Below are 19,442 nucleotides of genomic sequence, written 5' to 3'. Positions count from 1 at the left end.
CTGGCTATGTGTAGTCCAGTGATGGTGGACATTGTGAACACATTCCAATTTTGACGTTTCATGGATTTTCCGTTATTTTCTGGTCACGATGACATGAGTCAGTAAGGCCAGAGGGCCTCAACGCAAAGCTAAACTAACTCACTGAGCCATGGTTAAATAATAACCAAGGTCGTTGGATTATAAAACGAGTAATCCGTTTGGTTATGACCATACATAAACCTCACTAAAGTATTAATAATACTCATCTTTTCCCAGTCGAGTCTGACAGATACACATTTTAACCAGTGGCTGCAATGGGTTTTAACCATTAGGCTCCCCTAATATTATCCCCAGGTGAATCAGAAAAGAAGTGGAAAACAGATAATCCGCCTGGCAGATTATTTTTGTCATCCGATAAGAGTTCGACATCCCCCAACTGCACCGAGGTAACTGGAAACTTTATGACAGCCATAACATACTATTCATCTTTACATTTCATGGATATATGCCGCCAAAGTACTACTTGAATGTTGCTAAGAAGACACCAGTAATCATGAAGCTTGTCCTTTGCGGACGAGAAATCAATACTTCCTCCACCAGTTTTGATTCCGCGGAGACCAGGAAAAAATTTCCTTTTTGTGACATTTCGTAGGGTTCCTGTTACAGCAAGACAATGATGAAAACACATATGAGATAATGTGTGTACATTGTCGACAGTTTGTTTTCAACATATTTAAAACAGAAAGATTTCTCTATGTATTCTCGCATGTATAGTTTTCTCAGTTCAGGAGACATGTTTGTTGAGGACAAAAAGTAGCGAATAGCAATTCTAAATATACAATGTAGCCGTTGGATATAGAGAAAGTCATTCTTTTATCAATCACTCGCTTGGAGAATATCATGACAAATATAATGCTGTAAATCACGAATGCATGACTATATTATCTCATAAACATATGTCTGTCATGTTTGTTGGGCATTTTACAGGGTTGTTATCTTCAGTCTTGGCACATAGCAGGATATGAAGTGGCTGTCCAAATACTTTGTTTACACAGACTTCGTTCGATGCAAAGTAGTTTTAGCGATGACCACTTTAAAGCAGGTTGTTCATAATTCTTCCACTAGTAACATCTGTAATCAAGCTGCTGCAATCTGTTCCAGCATTACCCTACTCGGAGCTAATGTTATCATTATTATGCCAGTAGAACTTATCATGATGTTAAAGCCATTCTAAGCATGATCAGTTTGGTGACGTTTCACGCGAGTAGCTCTATATTCATATTCCTAATGTCAGTCCGTGTATGTATAGCTCATATTGTCACCATCACGGTAATAACACTTGTTATTGTCATACACCATCACGGTAATAACACATGCTATTGTCATACACCATCACGGTAATAGCACTTGTTATTGTCATACACCATCACGGTAATAACACTTGTTATTGTCATACACCATCACGGTAATAACACTTGTTATTGTCATACACCATCACGGTAATAACACTTGTTATTGTCATACACCATCACGGTAATAACACTTGTTATTGTCATACACCATCACGGTAATAGCACTTGTTGTTATCGTGCTGGTAGGATTTCTTTTTGTGTTCCTGATCCATGAAGGTCTGGTGTAGAGTAGGCTTTCAGCAACTCATGCTTGCCATAAAAGGGCCACTATGCTTGTCGTAAGAGGCGACTAACGGCCCGGGTGGTCAGACTCGCTGACATGGTTGACACCTGTCATCAATTCCCAAATGCGCAGATCGATGCTCATGCTGTTGATCACTGGATTGTCTGGTCCAGACTCGATTATTTACAGACCACCGCCATATAGCTGGGATATTGCTGAGTGCGGCGTAAAACAAAACTCACTTACACTCTTCTGTTCCTACTCATTTCAATTTCTGTTTGTCATATTCTTGTCGGTCGTTCCTCTCATTTTTACCCTAACTGCACTTGTTATGGGGTGAAGTCAGCTTTAAACCTTTCTCGACACGATGTCACTAATGTGAGTCAGTCAGTAAGTGAAGTGTTCGTTCACAGAGAGTTGACACCAGTGATGGGATGGGATGGGATGGGATGGGTTCCTTGCGGTGGGATATTGTCATCTTCCTTATTATCATGCAATCGATTCATCATGTGGGGTTCCTTTCCCAACATGGGTACAGTGTGTGAAGCCCATTTCAGGTGTCCCCCACCGTCATGTTGCTGGAATATTGCTAAAGTCGTGAAACTCAATACATTCACTAACTCACATCTCTAGATGCAAGTACCCTAACAGAAAGGTCAAACGTCACAGAGATATCTCCTTAATGTAGGGAAATAACACTCCCCAGTTAAGCAATTACGCATATCGTCCCATTCTTCCAAAAAGCAGTCTCTCCTATAGCTGAAGACAGAAACTGTCAGTATAGACGTGAGTGAAGCTGAGACAACTGTTTAGTAGCTGAACCATTCACATTGTTTGTAGAGCTTAAGTTTACTAAGCATTGCCACTTCTAGTGGCGAGGTACCTCACCTGCCGATTCAGCGAAAAGTGACGTTCGATGATTGTTTTATTTGTCCGTATATAAACTATGTAAGTTCATTAGAATGTGTTTAAGAACATGTTTGCATTTTTTCCATACTCAGTTTTCCACTAAAGTACCGTTCCAGTACCGTACCGTTCTATTCCCTGAAAGCTTTTGAAAATAAAAGTCAATTTTAACATTTAAGACGTTGATCTCCAAGCACCTAGGACTAATATATTGTTTAATTTCAGTTAGCTCATCCTTTCATCGTTTGCCACAAGAAACCAGCTCACGAAATTTGATGAAAACCTAAGACCCTATGCACAAATGGGTTAAAAATGAAAACACCACTCAGACACAGTATACTGACTCTAAGCTGTCATAAGCGGGTTTTTGGGGCATGGCGCTCTGACCACAACTCCAGGAAGGCGGTTCGACAAACATAAGGCACACTGTTCTAAGTATGCCCATATGACCTGACCTGTTAAACACAGATTTGAAGATTTGTCAGAGGAAATTCTTCGGGGCAGCTTTTCACAAGCTTAATTTTTTTGACCTCTTAACAGATCGATACCGCCGTAGATAAAACTACCCTTATCACTGTTTATAGGCAACCCAGAAGCTCTCCAGCAGTTTATCATAGAGACACACTCTTTAAATTAATGATGCGGTCAAGGCTTTGCCAATTGTTTTGTCTAATATAAAACCGTCTGGGGACCTAAGGTGCGTGATTCATTTATTTGAAGCAATATGGGCTTCTCTCCATCACTCGCATGACAACGACGTTAATGAAGCTATCCATCCACGCCATCACGTCACTAAGCACTGGGCGTCCACTAACAAGATACTGAAGCAATTCTTTGAGTGGTTTAATTGTGAAGTGCATTATAGACAAACGGTATGGATAATCACCTCTTTTATTTCGTGAGTGTGTCGTTTCAAGGCAGTTTTGTGTGACGTTATTAAACACGGCCGATATTGGACAGCCTCGTCAACTTCCATTAAATCTATAATTGGATTTAAAATGATACCATGGTGATTTCAAATGAGAAGTGATTGTATCTGAGCAGCTGACAGAATGCCTTTTCGTACTCATTTCATGTCAAAAGAATCCATCCAGAAGAAGGGTTGCTCTTCTTATCAAAACACTACAGAGACTCGGTCCAGAGAGCCTTACCTACTCTTGTCTGAGATCTTGGTAAGGTATCATCACGCTAAAAATATTTCCATTGAACGTCGTATTTAATGTAAACAGCACACTGGGACCGAAAATGGCATATGCTGTTTGGAGTTGTTTAGCCAAAGAAATATTCTACTGTTTTTTTTGGTTGTCATCAGTGTTTAGTGATTCAATTTGCAAGTGCGAGGCTAAGAGCGTCATGTACCTACAAGTATTGAAGATCACCATTAATCGTACTTGGTTACAGGCGAGGTTACTTGATATTCCTATCACGAAGTCTCCAAGCAGAGAGCAACGAACGAACAAATGCACGATCCTAGTACTATGGTGATAACGTAGAACGGTTGACTGTCACATCTATGGGTTCTCTTGCATTACTACTTGGAAAATATGACTAGTTACTTACGATCACATCAAACATTCTTCTGTAGATGCTGATTGGTCACGTGTAACACTCTCCCAAGTCCACTGACACTCTTTCCTCTGTTAAACGTCGGACTCCACTTTTATCATGTGGGATCAAAAGTGTGGTTAACAGCTATAGACAACTCTGACATAAAGAACATTGAAGCAAACATGGCTTTGTAGATTTTGATTGATCACAAGTAACTCTCCCCAAATGAACCGACACTATTTCCTCTGACAATCGTTTGACTATACTTTCATCCCATTGAAACACGGGTATTGTTAGCAGTTATTGGGTGCACTGTCAGGAAGTCCACGGATATTAGTGAGTGAGTGAGTGGGTTAATATTTATCGTCACATCGGCAATATTTCAGCCATATCGTGACGAAAACATGTTTGATATTGAAAAGAAATATGTATGTGTTATAAATGTAACCGGGATGTGTATGGCTATATTGACAACCAGACACTGATTGTGGGTTGTGAGGTCTATATCTTTATTGGCAGACACCCTGAAACACATGTTTGGGGAATAAATACCAAGTTCAGGATAAACATATAAATATAAATAATTATATAGAATCATTCCATCTCGCATATCATTTCTAACATATATGAGATAAATCTAGCATGAAAACACGACGAACAGACGCACATTAAGCAATGCGGTAATAGTTATACATGTATTGCCTTTAACAGGATGACTGAAACCGCCAAGAACGATAACTACTCGGCACTATAAAGAACGTTTCAAATACGTCGTACCAACGTACACACAAATGTAACGAACGTGTTAAGCACATTCGGCAACTATCTATCAACTATGTGATGAACATAGATACTATAACATGTGACACAATAATATTATTTATATCCTGTGCGTAACACTGGGGTGTAGAAAAACCACGTCTCCCAAGATGAATAGACGGCTGCTAAAAGGACAAGCAAACCAAAGTCTCAGTATTCTAAATATGTATATATATAAAACTACATCGTGCAGAGCTGTCTGGCAGTGATATAACTATGGGCGGAGATTCCACTCAGGCCATGTGAATGCATCATTTGCACGGCCATGCAATGAAATTCACAACTGTAGTCATTAATAAGTCACTGAACTACAGCACAGAGTAACCTATGCATGAATGATTCGAGTGCAGTATGAACTACTACACAATCATACATGTTGTCAAGCCTATAAGCATTGGCCTTATTTGTGAATAATAATGCCTGTGTTTACTATTTACAATTGCACCAATGTACTTTAAATAATTTCATTATCATCAAGAACATGTGACTGATACTAATAACATTGTTTTGTAGTGCAACACATATATACCATACTTGAACATTGTTCCTACCTTAGATCTGAGATGTTGTTGAACTGAAGTGACGTGTAATGGCTAACACGCAAGTAGTATTTTTGTGTTTAAAAAGAACCAATCGACACAAGGGTCAAACACGTCAGAGGGCACAATACAAGTGATGACAAAATCTCTTGACACCCCCTATACCTGCAATGGACTAGACAAGATCTAAAAATAACCATAGTCTAACGCTTAAAAAGGATACTACTTGAGTTAAAACTATAGACAATGACAACTTCAAATGAACCATGACTTCATACCTGTTACATAAAAATCTGTCCTCAAAGGACAGTAAAACAACTTTAATGTCACAGTTACAATTAAAACTAGTGTGGAAAGTTAAAACTAGAAGCACTATCTGGACAAAACAATATATAATGCAGGCAATACATCACCAACAACCGAAGGTAGATGAACATACTAGCAACACCAATGATATAAAACGCCAGTGCATAAGAAAACCTGTTTTTGACTAACTTTCAATTTCAACTTTCAATATTTTGTTGTACTGGAAACGGCCGTGAGTATTAGATGAATATATCCATGAAACACCAATGAAACCAGACTTTCACGGAACGGCTAACAGTCCTTGCCCTACTGGTAGCACCCGCCATTGATGTATCAATGCCTGACGCTGCACTGTAGGACCACTGCCATGCGATGGCAGTCTTCAACTAAACCAGACAATCAGGGGATCGATACGTTTGAATAACTCTTGCTGTGAAGGAAGGCTCTGGTGATTTTGCAACACGTTAACCCACTCTAAAGTGGACACTATGACACATTTCGTTTTAATTAGTTTTACTTTGAATTTCTGTTGTGACAAAGACACTCCACCTTCAGGACATTGTGTTATTTAATCACCAGAATGTTAAACACGAGATCCTCATCATTTATATTCATCGTAAGGCTTCATGTGTACCCTGAAAGGTAGATATCAATTTTACCACAATGCGAAATGAGAGATAGAAGCATATGGTTTCAGTAAATTGCGTTGAACGCCGCGCCCAGCAATACTTCAGCCATACCACTCTTCTTTTAAAAGACTGAGAAGGAAACAAGTTCACAAATGAGTGTCATAATGTTCATGCACATCGATTCTGGTAATTGACATACGATCACAAGCATAAAACAACTCAGAAGATCTGACCACAGGGGCATGTTATTTGCCATTACGACCGGAATGGCTTGTTCAAAACCACCGTCGAATCTGGCTACTTTCGGGTTTTTCACTGAGGCGCATTTAAGCACTGTTCAAACAGAAAACAGACCAATTAGGTTCGTACAATCTGACGCTGACGATGTTTAAGAACCAATCCATATTCACAGAGGTTACAGAGGTTTGGTTTGGTTCGTTACAAGACAACCAGTTTCACTATCTCAATAACAGACATTCTCAATGTCCGTCTTTTGACCCATGGCTCTGTGAAATTCAATAGTTATCATTTGTCATGTTGATACAACGCGATTTTCACTAGACTACACCAAGAGCGAAACTTCCTGAGCTCACATCATTTAAGCTTTTCTTTATCAAACTGCTAGTTATTTTACTATGATGCTGTTGGGGTGAGTGAGTGAGTTTAGTTTTACTCCACTGTTTCTTATATCCCAGTACAATCGTGATTGGGGAAGAAAGCAGACATTCACGGAATGTGATCAATTGTACCAGTGCCTTTGGCGTGAAGAGCGTGTGTATTAACCAGAAAGTTACATCACATCCCATCCCTGTTTTAAAAGTGCTTTTTTTTTTGTTATAGCTGAGTTCATACAAAAAGCTTCAACATCCTTCACGTCTTCATGTCACGCATCAATTTTGACACATAATTTCAGAATTACATTATATGTGATCAACTGGTGTCCTGCTCCCTGACGTGCTAAATCGAGGCTTTTTCAACCAAAAAAAATATATCACGTTACTTTTTTGTTGTTCTCCGTGCTCCAAGAAAAGCTTTAAGCTGGTGGATGAGGACATAGAGTTTGAACATAACTGTAGAACGATGTACCACCATGCCAATATCCTGAGTTCAACCGAAACCTTCCTGCATTAAGTAAGATGTAGAATGAAACTTAAATTTTGGACATACAAGCTTCCATTTCACACAGATAGTTAAATATCACTAATGTACGCCATGAACGAGTACTCAGTAGAGAAATTGAGTAGTATAAACCTAACGTCTCTTACGGGTTGACCAAAACGTCCCGTTGCGTCAGTTTCGACAGTCTAATACCCAAAGGATACAAATCAATAGAATCAATAACTGTACATCTCAGTCATGTAAGTGGGACACACCCACACACACACAGACACAGACAGACAGACAGACAGACACACACACACACACACACAACACACACACCACACACACACACACCACCACCAATCACCACGCCACATGCACACTAAGTAGAAGTGCAACTTACTAGTGCCTCACACCTTGTAGAAGGTCCAGAGGGACAAATAGTATTATTTGTTTTATGTCATAAAAGTATTCCTACTGTTCACAAAATATCGATCATCTAATTCAAGCGACATAAATACCTTTGTTTGCTTTCACTGATTCAGTGAGTACCCAAGTCGACGTACCGTAAAATATATCATAAGCATGCATACTAGATAGGATACCACACTATGACCCACACCCTCACAACCAGAACACAGCACATAGAGCAAAAAGGTTTAAGAGGCGGATATTACAAGGAGCAATATTGCTGTCATTGGCCGTGTGGATTTCAGCAGAGACACTAGAAACAAATATGCTTAACTTCAAAATGCTTAACACCATTTATCTTCTTTGTGAATTTATAACATGTCTAGATTTCCAGTTTAACTTTGAACCAATAAAATACTACAGAAATGACAAATGGATCGCTTGAGTATACATTCTGTATGTATGTATTCTGATGAAGAGCTTGTTTTCAAGTTTTCATCTGATTAAATTAGTCCCCTCACGATGACATACTGCTGACTCCAGTGCAAATGAAATGCCTGTTGTTTTGGAGTTGTGCCAGTGATTATATGCTGTATCAAAGATTCTATCGCCAAAGGGCACTTTTGACTTTTGCTTATGAAACGATAACCCGGTTGTGTGTCTTTGTAAATGATGTCAAACACCACAGACGTTGCCCTCAGCGATATACACAAATGGTAGGCTCTGACAGGCTTGGATTCAGCACGTAAAGAAGATCCTTTACCAGCTAGATCACGCATGTAATTGTGTAACCTGTAACACCTGTTATTGATGGCGTAGATGAAATATGTTATTTTGATATCAATGACAATATATGCTTGTGTAAGCAGAATGACTGACATTTCATGGTGCAATCACCCAATGTAGTGTGTACAATTCGCGTGAAGTAAAGTCTATAAACACCATCATACAGACAGCAGGTACATATTCACATCATGCAGGCAATAATATGCAGACAACATAGTTGTATAACTATACATATTGCCACAAGGTTTATAGTTTGTATCACTCAGGTCAATATACTGTCTGATCTATCGACACGAAATCCCAGCAGTCCTAACGCGTAAATAATTTTCTGAAGGAACCAATCTCTGGAGCATGTTATGGAAATATTGCCTCTACATTGTACGACAGCCGGTCCATTGTGTGTTTGAATGGTTCGTGGTGGACGTGTTTGGAATCATCACTGTAGCGTTTGTGTCTTCTGTATTGCGAAGCCTCATAAACAACGTCGTGCAAAAAAAGAAGTTCGTATGCATATTATCATGACGTGGGATGGCATTATCACTGCATAATTATCACTCAAAAAATATGGTCTGTAATGTCAGGTACTCGAGCCAGTAAACTGTCAAATCCACAGTGTCATAATCCCCCATATGATAAAGTAGGGTGGTAGGAATAACCCATGGTATCATAACTGTGCCACTGCATTGTATTATAGTTGTATTATAGTTCTGTCAGAACGATTTTTCATAGATTCTACACATTACGTAGTAGGTAGCTAAGTGATTAGGGCATTTCTTCCTGAGTAAACTGACCCCCATATCACCCTTCTTTTATGATTACTGGAACAATATTACCCTAGCCCTGGCTCAAAGTAACAAATCGGTAACACCTGGATGGATCATATAACTCCAGCAAGAGTCGATGCAGGTAGCAAAAGTATTGTAAATTCCCATGGTCACTACCTGCATATGCAGTATGGTGATCAGATATTTATATTTTCTAATGTTATTTGGATGCATGTCACTCTCATAGACACGACATGACCGAAACAATGGCGATGCGACTTTAATTGTAACTCACTCACTCGCAAAGTGAAAGAAACACTATGAACTAGCCACAACGAAGTTCAGTCCCGAAAGGTCTCAGACTCTGGAATAGCTTTGTATGGCTCCTGTAAGAAATGTCCAACTTATCTGACTGTAGACATCATACGCATTAGCACAATTAGAGTGAAATCTCGCCCAACAGCAACAATAGCATTTGATGTTCCATTTCAGTTTTAACTATTTCTGTGATTAGACTACAGCTAGCTCTTCTTCTTATGACTGTAATGTTACTTGTTCCAATTATGACTATAATATATAGCACGTGCTGTCATTATTACACTGTATGACTGATTTTTTAAATTATCCCAGTAGAACAGTAGAACATCCAATCATTATGACACTTAGATAGTCATTACAACACTCTTAACACTTCTTGTGATTATCATGACAATGGTATTTCTTTTGCGGGGCAAGCTAGTGGTTCTATCGTCACGCCGAAGACCCGTGTTTGATTCCCCACATTCGTAAAGTATGTTAAGGACAGTTCAGATGCCCACCACCGTGATGTTGCTGGAATATTGCTAAAGGCGGCGTAAAACCAAACTCACTCATTCACTTATTTCTTTTATCACTCAACATTGTTACCATTATCATGAGATCAGTTTATAAAAATTTCTTATCGTTATCACGCTGCTGGGAATTTGGATCGATATTATCACGTGATTCCACTCGTATCAGAAAAAACTGGCTGCACTTTTTTTTATCATACTATCATTAGCTGCGGCTATAATAATAACATTTCGGTCACAATCCTGCTCGTGTTGACAATATAAATGAATAAATTGTTATTTCACTACTTCGATCAGAATCCTGCTCGTGCTGACAAGGTAAATAAATAAATCATTATTTCACTACTTCGGTCACAGTTCTACTCCTACTGACAAGGTAAATTAAATAAATTGTCGTTGCACTACTTTGGTCACAATCCTGCTCCTGCTGACAAGGTAAATAAGTAAATTGTTATTTCTCTACTTCGGTCCCAGTCCTGCTCTTATTGACAAGGTGTATAGATAAATTGTTGTTTCACAACTTCGATCACAATCCTGCTCCTGCTGACAAGGTAAATAAATAAATTGTTATTTCACTACTTCGGTCATAATCCTGCTCCTGCTGACAAGATAAATAATAAATTGTTATTTCACTACTTCGATCGCAATCCTGCTCCTGCTGACAAGGGTTATAGATAAATTGTTGTTTAACTACTTCGGTCACAATCCTTCTCATGCCGACATTGTAAATAAAGAAATTGTTCTTTTACTACATAGACAAAGTTGTATATTAGTTCTAAGTTTTCCATTCCACACTTTTTTAAAAATGCATGACTTTGTTCGAACAATAACTATGAAAATATTTTACGAATATGAGAAGCGATAAAATTGCAGTCAGAACCTGATGGGTCGAATCGCTGGGGTTCGAGTAAAAATTCGACTTATCGATATATCCGAGACATAGGTGTGACTAGGAGGGTAGGAAACAGATTCACCAATGAAAGTTTCACCAATGAAGGATCTCTTAAATGTAACTTCGATTCGAATTACTTTTGTAATGAAATTGGTTTATTGCACAAATCTCGATTGATATGTTTTGTATTTCATATTACATTATATAAACATCCATAACACTGGCGGTATATTTTATCTACGATGTGGTTTTAAACATATTTGTCATTTTGATGTTGGCTACAATTCCTTGATATGCCAGCGACTGAAGGTATGATGTCCAGATATGATTACATCCAAATTTTACGTTTACATCTGTGACAGTCTAAATATGTCATTATCCTTCGTTGACAGATGTTGATATTGTTTTAATGGACAACACTGATAGTTACTGATATTCCTGGAATACTGCCGATGTGACTCTAAATTTAACTCACTCATATAAATAGCAGTGTCCAACTGTTTCAACGATCCACACTGTGATGACACCACCCAGACAGTAACATCACACGTTAGGATCACGTATAATATCTTGTTGGCCTTTTACGACAAGGATGAGCCATGCTGTCCCAAAGATACCTAATTGTTAAACAATGCGGTTGGAAAATTTGTTATATCAAAGGCGTCTCTCAAGTTAAACTTGCATATGATTAACACACGTCCTCAGACCCCTGTCATCAGCAAGACTCCTTTGACACTTCAAACGCCTTCAACAGCTGTAGGTAAAACCGGCTTCATTAATGTTTTATGAACAATCAAAGGGCCATTTCAGCGATGTATTGTGAGACATAAGAGTAAGACTCTCTAAATTAGTTATGCAGTCACGGCTGTGCCAATTATTCTGCCAAAAATGGAACCCAATGTGCGTGATTAACTCCTTTGAAGCGCCATTGAGTGTGGAACAATAATAGTCTTTTTTGTTATGCCATTTCAAGAGTATGGCAAAACTATTACTTCGGTTACTTCGCGTCTTACAAAGTGAAACTAATTTCGCTGGAGCTACACGTAGCGATGTTTTTGGAGATAAAATAAAAGGCTAAGGCCTTTCTAGTTGGTCTACACACGTGAACAATTGATCGGCTCTGGTAATTCGGCCATTTGATGTCAACCGGAATGGAAACAACGCCTAGGGTAATGCATCGTATGCGTGTGTTTGAGGTTGTGTATGTGATTGTGTTTACATTAGTGTCTATGAATATGATTCTGTATGCATCTGGGAATATGTGTTAACATCAGTGTCTGTGAATATGATTCTGTATGCATCTGGGAATGTGTGTTAACATTAGTGTCTGTGAATATGATCCTGTATGCATCTGGGAATATGTGTTAACATTAGTGTCTGTGAATGTGATTCTGTATGCATCTGGGAATATGTGTTAACATCAGCGTCTGTGAATATGATTATGTATGCATCTGGGAATATGTTTCTGTATGTACGTGTCAGAGCTCCGGGTAATTTTTCAAGCAATTGGACATTTACTCCCATGTCTGTTTATGTATGAGTAATTGCACTTTTTGAGGAGTAACTAGCATTTTTAATACTCCCACCAGTTTAAAGAATTGAGTACTTTTACACATAGTGTCGTTCCCCTATTGGGTAATTAACACTTCTAAATATGCAAATATAAATGATTCTCAAAAGACCTAAGTTGTTAGTAATATTCCCGATATAGAGCCTACTGGATTGTAAGTAATCCTTTCCGTACTCACAGATTTATAATTTATTGAGTAAATGAGATTTCTATTGAATCTAATACGCAAATACGCGCCATAGCTGGAGCTCTGACGTGTTAAAGTGTGTGTATGTCTCCCTGTTTGTGTATGCGATTCTGAAAGGACGTGTTTCTGTGTATATCTCTGTTTCTTCCTGTGTTTGTGTATACGATTTTTAATTCAGATGTTTCTGTGTATGTGTATATATGTTCCCTGTTTTTGCATGTTACTTTGTATGAATGTGTGTTAGTAGGTGTATATGCCATCCTGCATTTGTGTATTTGAATTTTTTGTTCCTGTGTAAGCTTGCTTCTGTGTGAGTATATTACTTCCACTATTTCTTTTTGTGTATACGTCTATATGGGTATATGTGCATATATCACCCTGTGTGGCGTGCATGTAGTTGCTCGTTAAACAAATGTGTATTTTGACAAAATACGATCAGACGGCACTCCGAACAGGTGCCCTTCGTTGATGCCTCTTGCTTAGAACGTGTACAGTTTGGTTTGGAGACAGACCAATATAGAGCCTTTGGATACCAATACATGCATGCTCCATCGCAATACCACAAATATGAGAATATGTAACTGCCTGGAAGGTTTGTTTTCATGTAATACTATAAAGAGCACGTTTGACGTGTGACACATGTACGTCAAAGTGATTACACATTCAAAAAATATTACAAAGATTTATTACAATTAACCGAGATAAACCTTGGTACAGAAGATGGATACATACATATTTTACTTCTAAGACTGGTAATATAATATAATATACATTCCGGGTCAAGATTTATTTATGCTATAGTATGAAGAGGTGTGTTAGGAACACACACTGCAAAAGGTATTGATGCAGACAGTGAAAAACCATCATTTTGGAAATACATATTTCAAGATTTTAATTTCCCAGTGTATCACCCAGAAGGAGGTTTCCGTGGCATCAAGTCTGTTAGTGGAGGAACTGGTTCATTCAAGTGTGTTAGTGGAGGAACTGGTTCATTCAGAGTTATGTAATCTAATTATGGAACTTATCCATGCTTTCTTTACTGACTGCCGTATCTGTTGGCAGTTTAGAGTCATTTGCAAAGTTTGACCACACGTCAATAAAATCTACAAAGGGAATATGACCAGACTTTAGCTTCCGACAAAGTGAGTTAGTTAATATTGCGCGTAACATCGGCTATATTTCAGCCGTATCGTGACAAGATGTTTTGCCTTAATAGTATACATATACATTTATATTTTCTAAAACACATGCCGATGGGTAGCGTAACAGGTACATTACCAAAGATTATACTTGATACCTGACAAACATCAGAATTTATCAATGTGTTCGATTTTTTTTAAAATTATATGCAAGCTGTTGCTCAAATTTCAATATAGGTACTGACACATTTTATAATTTCGAAAAATGAGCTTGCTTAAATTGGATTTTAGATTATCATACAGACTCTTTAGTTTGGTTGCAGACATAACGATGTAAACAAGATGCACGTGTGCCACACCATGCTGTTACCTGTTCCATCATATCAGCGTACTCCCTTGTATAACTACTTCTATTTTTCATATGTTTATATGATAGATTCTCCGGAAGAAGCTCTAATAATTGACATAAAATTATATAATAAAAACCTTAGGTAGGCCATAGGATATGCAGAGTGTATTCACAAAACCGTTTATGAGACAGTTTTAGTTAAAAGGTAACTTGTGGAAAACAGAATGCCAAAAGTTACGTTGACGGACTATAAGCATCCATCAAATGATGTATTGCATGACAACTTAGGATGCGTGCAAAAAAATTATTTTTTTCTAATTTTAGTTTAAGTCACATCAGCAATTTCAGAGCAACCTTATGTTTTGCTTTGCTAAACAACACTGTATTTCCAAATGGTTTCACGATGATTTGGTTTTTAACCATCACACAGAAGACAGCATGCCATTACATCCTTTATGACTCTCGGCGCCAGTGCAATAAGTTGGTAATCTGATATGCCAGTCAGTGCATCAGGGGGAAAGTATTTCTATGTCGAGAATCGATATCGAGCTGCAAGACGAGGAAAGTCGTTTCAACAAAGACTTTAAGGGTGTTCGCGTACAGAATCATTTCACATAATGCAGAGCTCATATAGCTAATTGTCTTTCTAACCTTTTGACCAACTGTCAAAATGAAGGAATGTTTTATAAATACTATTACACTGATTCAGAAAAGAAATTAATATAATGTGTGAATATTCTTCATAGTTTCGTTACAGGGCCACTGCGCGTCTGTTTTAATCTAAAATCATCGTTCTCTCAGGTTTCGAGACGAAACACTAGTTAAAATAAGGCTTTGATGAGCACATAAAAGAATACGACATTACGTATTTATATGTCCTTTCCTAATGTTAAACTATTCCAAGATGATTTTATCACTGAAGTTACAGGTACACATCTCGACTTGGAATATCTTTCTAAGAATAACTTACATAACGATTAAAATGTCCACGTGACCTTCTTGCACTGATCTGTGTCCAGTTACAAAACCTTCCATCAGTGAGACGTACTTGGATCTCTGCGACTTGTAGATATATATATATACATTTGTTATATTTCAGACACGGGTCTCAACATGTGGACTCATTCTCTGTGTTTTCGTTTGAAACTATAACCTTTGTATATGCGTAGACTTACTACAAAATCCCAAGTCATAACGAAATATGAAATCTAAAGAGATCAATCGCATACTTCGAAACAGTAAAAACGTTAAAAATTAAAATTCAACAAAACGGTGTGTGCTTTCACATCGATTTGGAGTTATAAACTAAAGCTCTTAAAAAGAATTAATTAGATTTCCATCTTTAAAATGCTGTGTCTATCTATTTGAGAATGTGTGTGTTAATTTACATCTTAACGCTAATGAGCTGTATTCAATCTCCACAGTGGCATGTCAGCTTCAGGTGGAACGAAAGCCTGACGCTTGGATGCCTTCCAGTAGGGAAATCCATGGTGCTGACGAGCTTACACAAGAACACAGATATGGGATTTCACTGTAGGAAGAAACTCTGCAACAATCAATGTGGTGATTTAGGCAACTTGGTATTACTTTGTTCGTCTTAAGGAATTGAAATGACACAAAACGATCGTTTGTTATTGATGATAACTCTCCTTAAAGATGTCGTACATCTAGTTCTAGTTCCGGCATTGTGTGCACTACGAGAGGTTGTAAAGGCAAACAGAAACGTTGCACTGTTGTACCTTGTTTGTATTAATGAATATATTCAACAAACACATAATGTCAGTTAATGAAAGTGACGTTTGTTCAGTAAACACGATAATCAATGTAATAAGGAAAAAGCCTTGATAAATGATATATTACTTTGCCATTCCTTCTTAAGAAAGCTTAAAGGACGTGGTGTGAAGTGGTATCAGTTTATTGTTGCAGCATGCTCACAGCTGTTTGAACTAGGTGTTACATTACGTAGTCAAGTACTAGTTATGGGAGGCAACCCTTGTAGACTTAAGAATCAACCTTACTACATCAAGTGTTGTCCCCCCTGTTGAAGCAGACGGCTTCCTTTGTTGACACACAGATTCGACAGCAGACGACACGTTGGTTCTAGACGATTTTGAAAGGCTGAGTGTTTGTTTGGGGGAGAGGGACTAATGAAGGTTCATTTGGACTTAAACCGATAACGTGGAATGATTTCATCAATGTCCGTAAACTGGGGGATAAGGGATAAATTTATCAAATTTATCTAGCTTTCAGTCATGCTGGATGTATCAAAATACGAAGTGTGACTAGATGTCTGTTTCGGTGACCTCGTTATTCCTCCAGATGTGACACGTTCAGCGTCAGTTACATCTTGGTACTGCAGCTATGACACAATGCCAGTGTCAGTTATGTCTGTGAAGCGACACCGTCTACACTGTTATTCAAATTGATGTGAGGAGAACTGTTTTCTGCCTTCAGCCAGAAGAGAGCAAGATCGTAAAAAGTCAAATGAATTTAAAATATGATTAACACATTCCGGAGGCATTTCATGACAAGGAAACTAAACTAAGAGACTAATGATTTGAACTGTAGCATATTCAAAATGGCTGACATTTCGAAATGGCTGATATTTGTTCTAACGCAAACCAATGTACTGATAAAACAATGAGGACCTTTTGAATACTGCAGATTGTTCATATTGTGGCAAATGATCGATAAGCATATGTCAACTAATTTATACAATACCAAAACTGAGGATGCATGCAAAGAGGTAATAGGAGTCTTAATGCCTTTTGCGCCTTTCAGCACCATATTGTATTCCGTTTTGAAACATGTTTTGAAACCCTATTTCTAACTGCATTGTTTCTGGGTCAAGAATCGATATTGAGCTTCACATACAACATGATAAAAGCCCTTCCAACAAGAACTGTGAAGGTGTTTGCGTACTGAAACATTTCATGTAATTCAAGCTCCTACAACTAATAGCTGTCTTAACCCATTTGCCCAACAGTCTAAAAAGAATGAATGTGTTTCAAAAATACTATAAAGCTGTTTCAGGAAGAAAAAACCGAAGACAAATGCACGTGTAAATATGATATTTCCTTTTTATGTCATTAAAAGAACAAGGCTCATCTGTTTGTAGATCTCGGTTGACGTAAGTTCGGACTATTTCAACGAAAGACTACTTAGGTTTTAATGACTGCCAAATGAATACATCAGTATGTGTTTATAAATACATCTTGTCATGTAACGTGAATACGCACCCCACTGTTAAGTTGTTTTACGGTATTTTCATTGCTGAATCTGTAGTTACATATTTCGACAACGAACATCTTTCTACAAATGTTGCACATTACCGTAGATGTGTACGGACTGTCTTGCACTGATCAAAATCATTTTCTTTTCTCAACAACTTGTTTATTTGAGTCATCGATCAGTTCTGCACACTGATGTGTTTCAACACCTGAATCCATTTTCTGTTATATGGTTGAAACTAAATGTAACCATTGAACCCAGAGGTTGGAGGAAGCTTCGAACATAACTTAATTGTTATGCAATGTCACGTAAGAAACCCAAGTAACTGATATTAAGATGCCACAAAGACCAAGTGTCACCCTAGATCTCTCAGTGCTAGTTTTATAAATATTAAATTTAAAGATTTAAAGAACTTAAGAAACCATTTTGTCCAAAATGACCACCAGTCAATCGACCTACTAATCGGTTTGTTCGAATGCACATTCGTTAAATGCAGCATGGCATAACCTAGCAGATTACAACATGTTTCAGAAGGTACTTTTACCAGTTGTATTCAACCAAATTAGACACTTGACTCGCACATTACTGGTGATAATTGTGTGTGTGTGTGTGTGTGTGGGGGGGGGGGGGGGGGGGGGGGATATCAGTTTTACTTTCTCTTTGAGGCTTGGGAACGGCATAACGTTTTCTCAGATTTGGCAATGCATTTGCCACCGTAATTGTACTTCAGGTTTAGGTATATCGTTGATGTCCAACCGTTCATTAACAATATCGATCGCATTCTGTGTTTTATCTTTTTTGCAGTTCCACGTAGCAAAACTGTTCCATGTCGGAAAGTTACTATTGTGTTTTTGAATCCCTGCAGATGGATTTCACGAAATTGGTCAGTCTCACACACCAACTCATTTAACTGGAGAGCGTTAAACCTACTCACTCCTCTTTCTTTCAAACTGTGTGGTCACTACCACATGGCCAGAAGCCAGATTACATTCATACATCAAGCTCCGATTTGCCAGAATCACAGTGGACGTCTGTCAGCTGTCACAGAAGCCAGCAAACAGACGATATCAAAATCTAGTGCAGATTAACATCCATCACCGAAATCCAGTTTGTTTCCCTTACAGCTTGCCTCTCCTTACATTTGAAATGACCGCCGTCTCAGTCAAACCCCTGCTGAGTATGCTTGCCCTCTCTTACTTAACGGGCGGGCAAACTTTTTGCACACCCCGTGATACTCTTACCGCCAACGATGAAGCAAGATTACTTACAAAACAGCAATTGACACGTAACTGACGTTTTGACGTTGCCAGTTACAAGACCCAGTATAAGCAATATGCCTTCTTATGTTAAGGGTGCTTAAAACATTTATCCGTGACACGATACTCAGGTCCTAACAATGCTTATATTATTGACGCATTTTGTCATGGGCTGTGTAGCATGGATTCACGAAACCTATACCAGGACATGACAAAGTAATATCATAGCTCAAGCTAGGAGATGACCCCATGCTAGCTGCGGGTGCTGGACAACAGAAAAGGAGTCTGTTATATTAATAAATGCCCCTGAAGACCCGAGTACTAATTGATACTTAGTGACCAATACATGTCGAAAGAGGCAGTTAACGGTATCGGGTGGTGAGTTTCGCTGACTTGACTGATGTGTGTATTCGTTTCCCATATACGCAGATCCATGCTCGTGTAGAGGGTATTCAGAAAGTATCCGCAAATCAATCTGTTGAAGAACAGGGACACACGACACATGCAAGAAACAATGTCAGATTGCAACAATGTAGACAGAGAAGGCAATGTGTTCCCCACGACA

Source organism: Haliotis asinina, chromosome 4, assembly GCF_037392515.1.
Source record: "Haliotis asinina isolate JCU_RB_2024 chromosome 4, JCU_Hal_asi_v2, whole genome shotgun sequence".
In the NCBI taxonomy this organism is placed as follows: Eukaryota; Metazoa; Mollusca; class Gastropoda; order Lepetellida; family Haliotidae; genus Haliotis; species Haliotis asinina.
Note: the sequence above shows the minus strand (reverse complement) of the source record.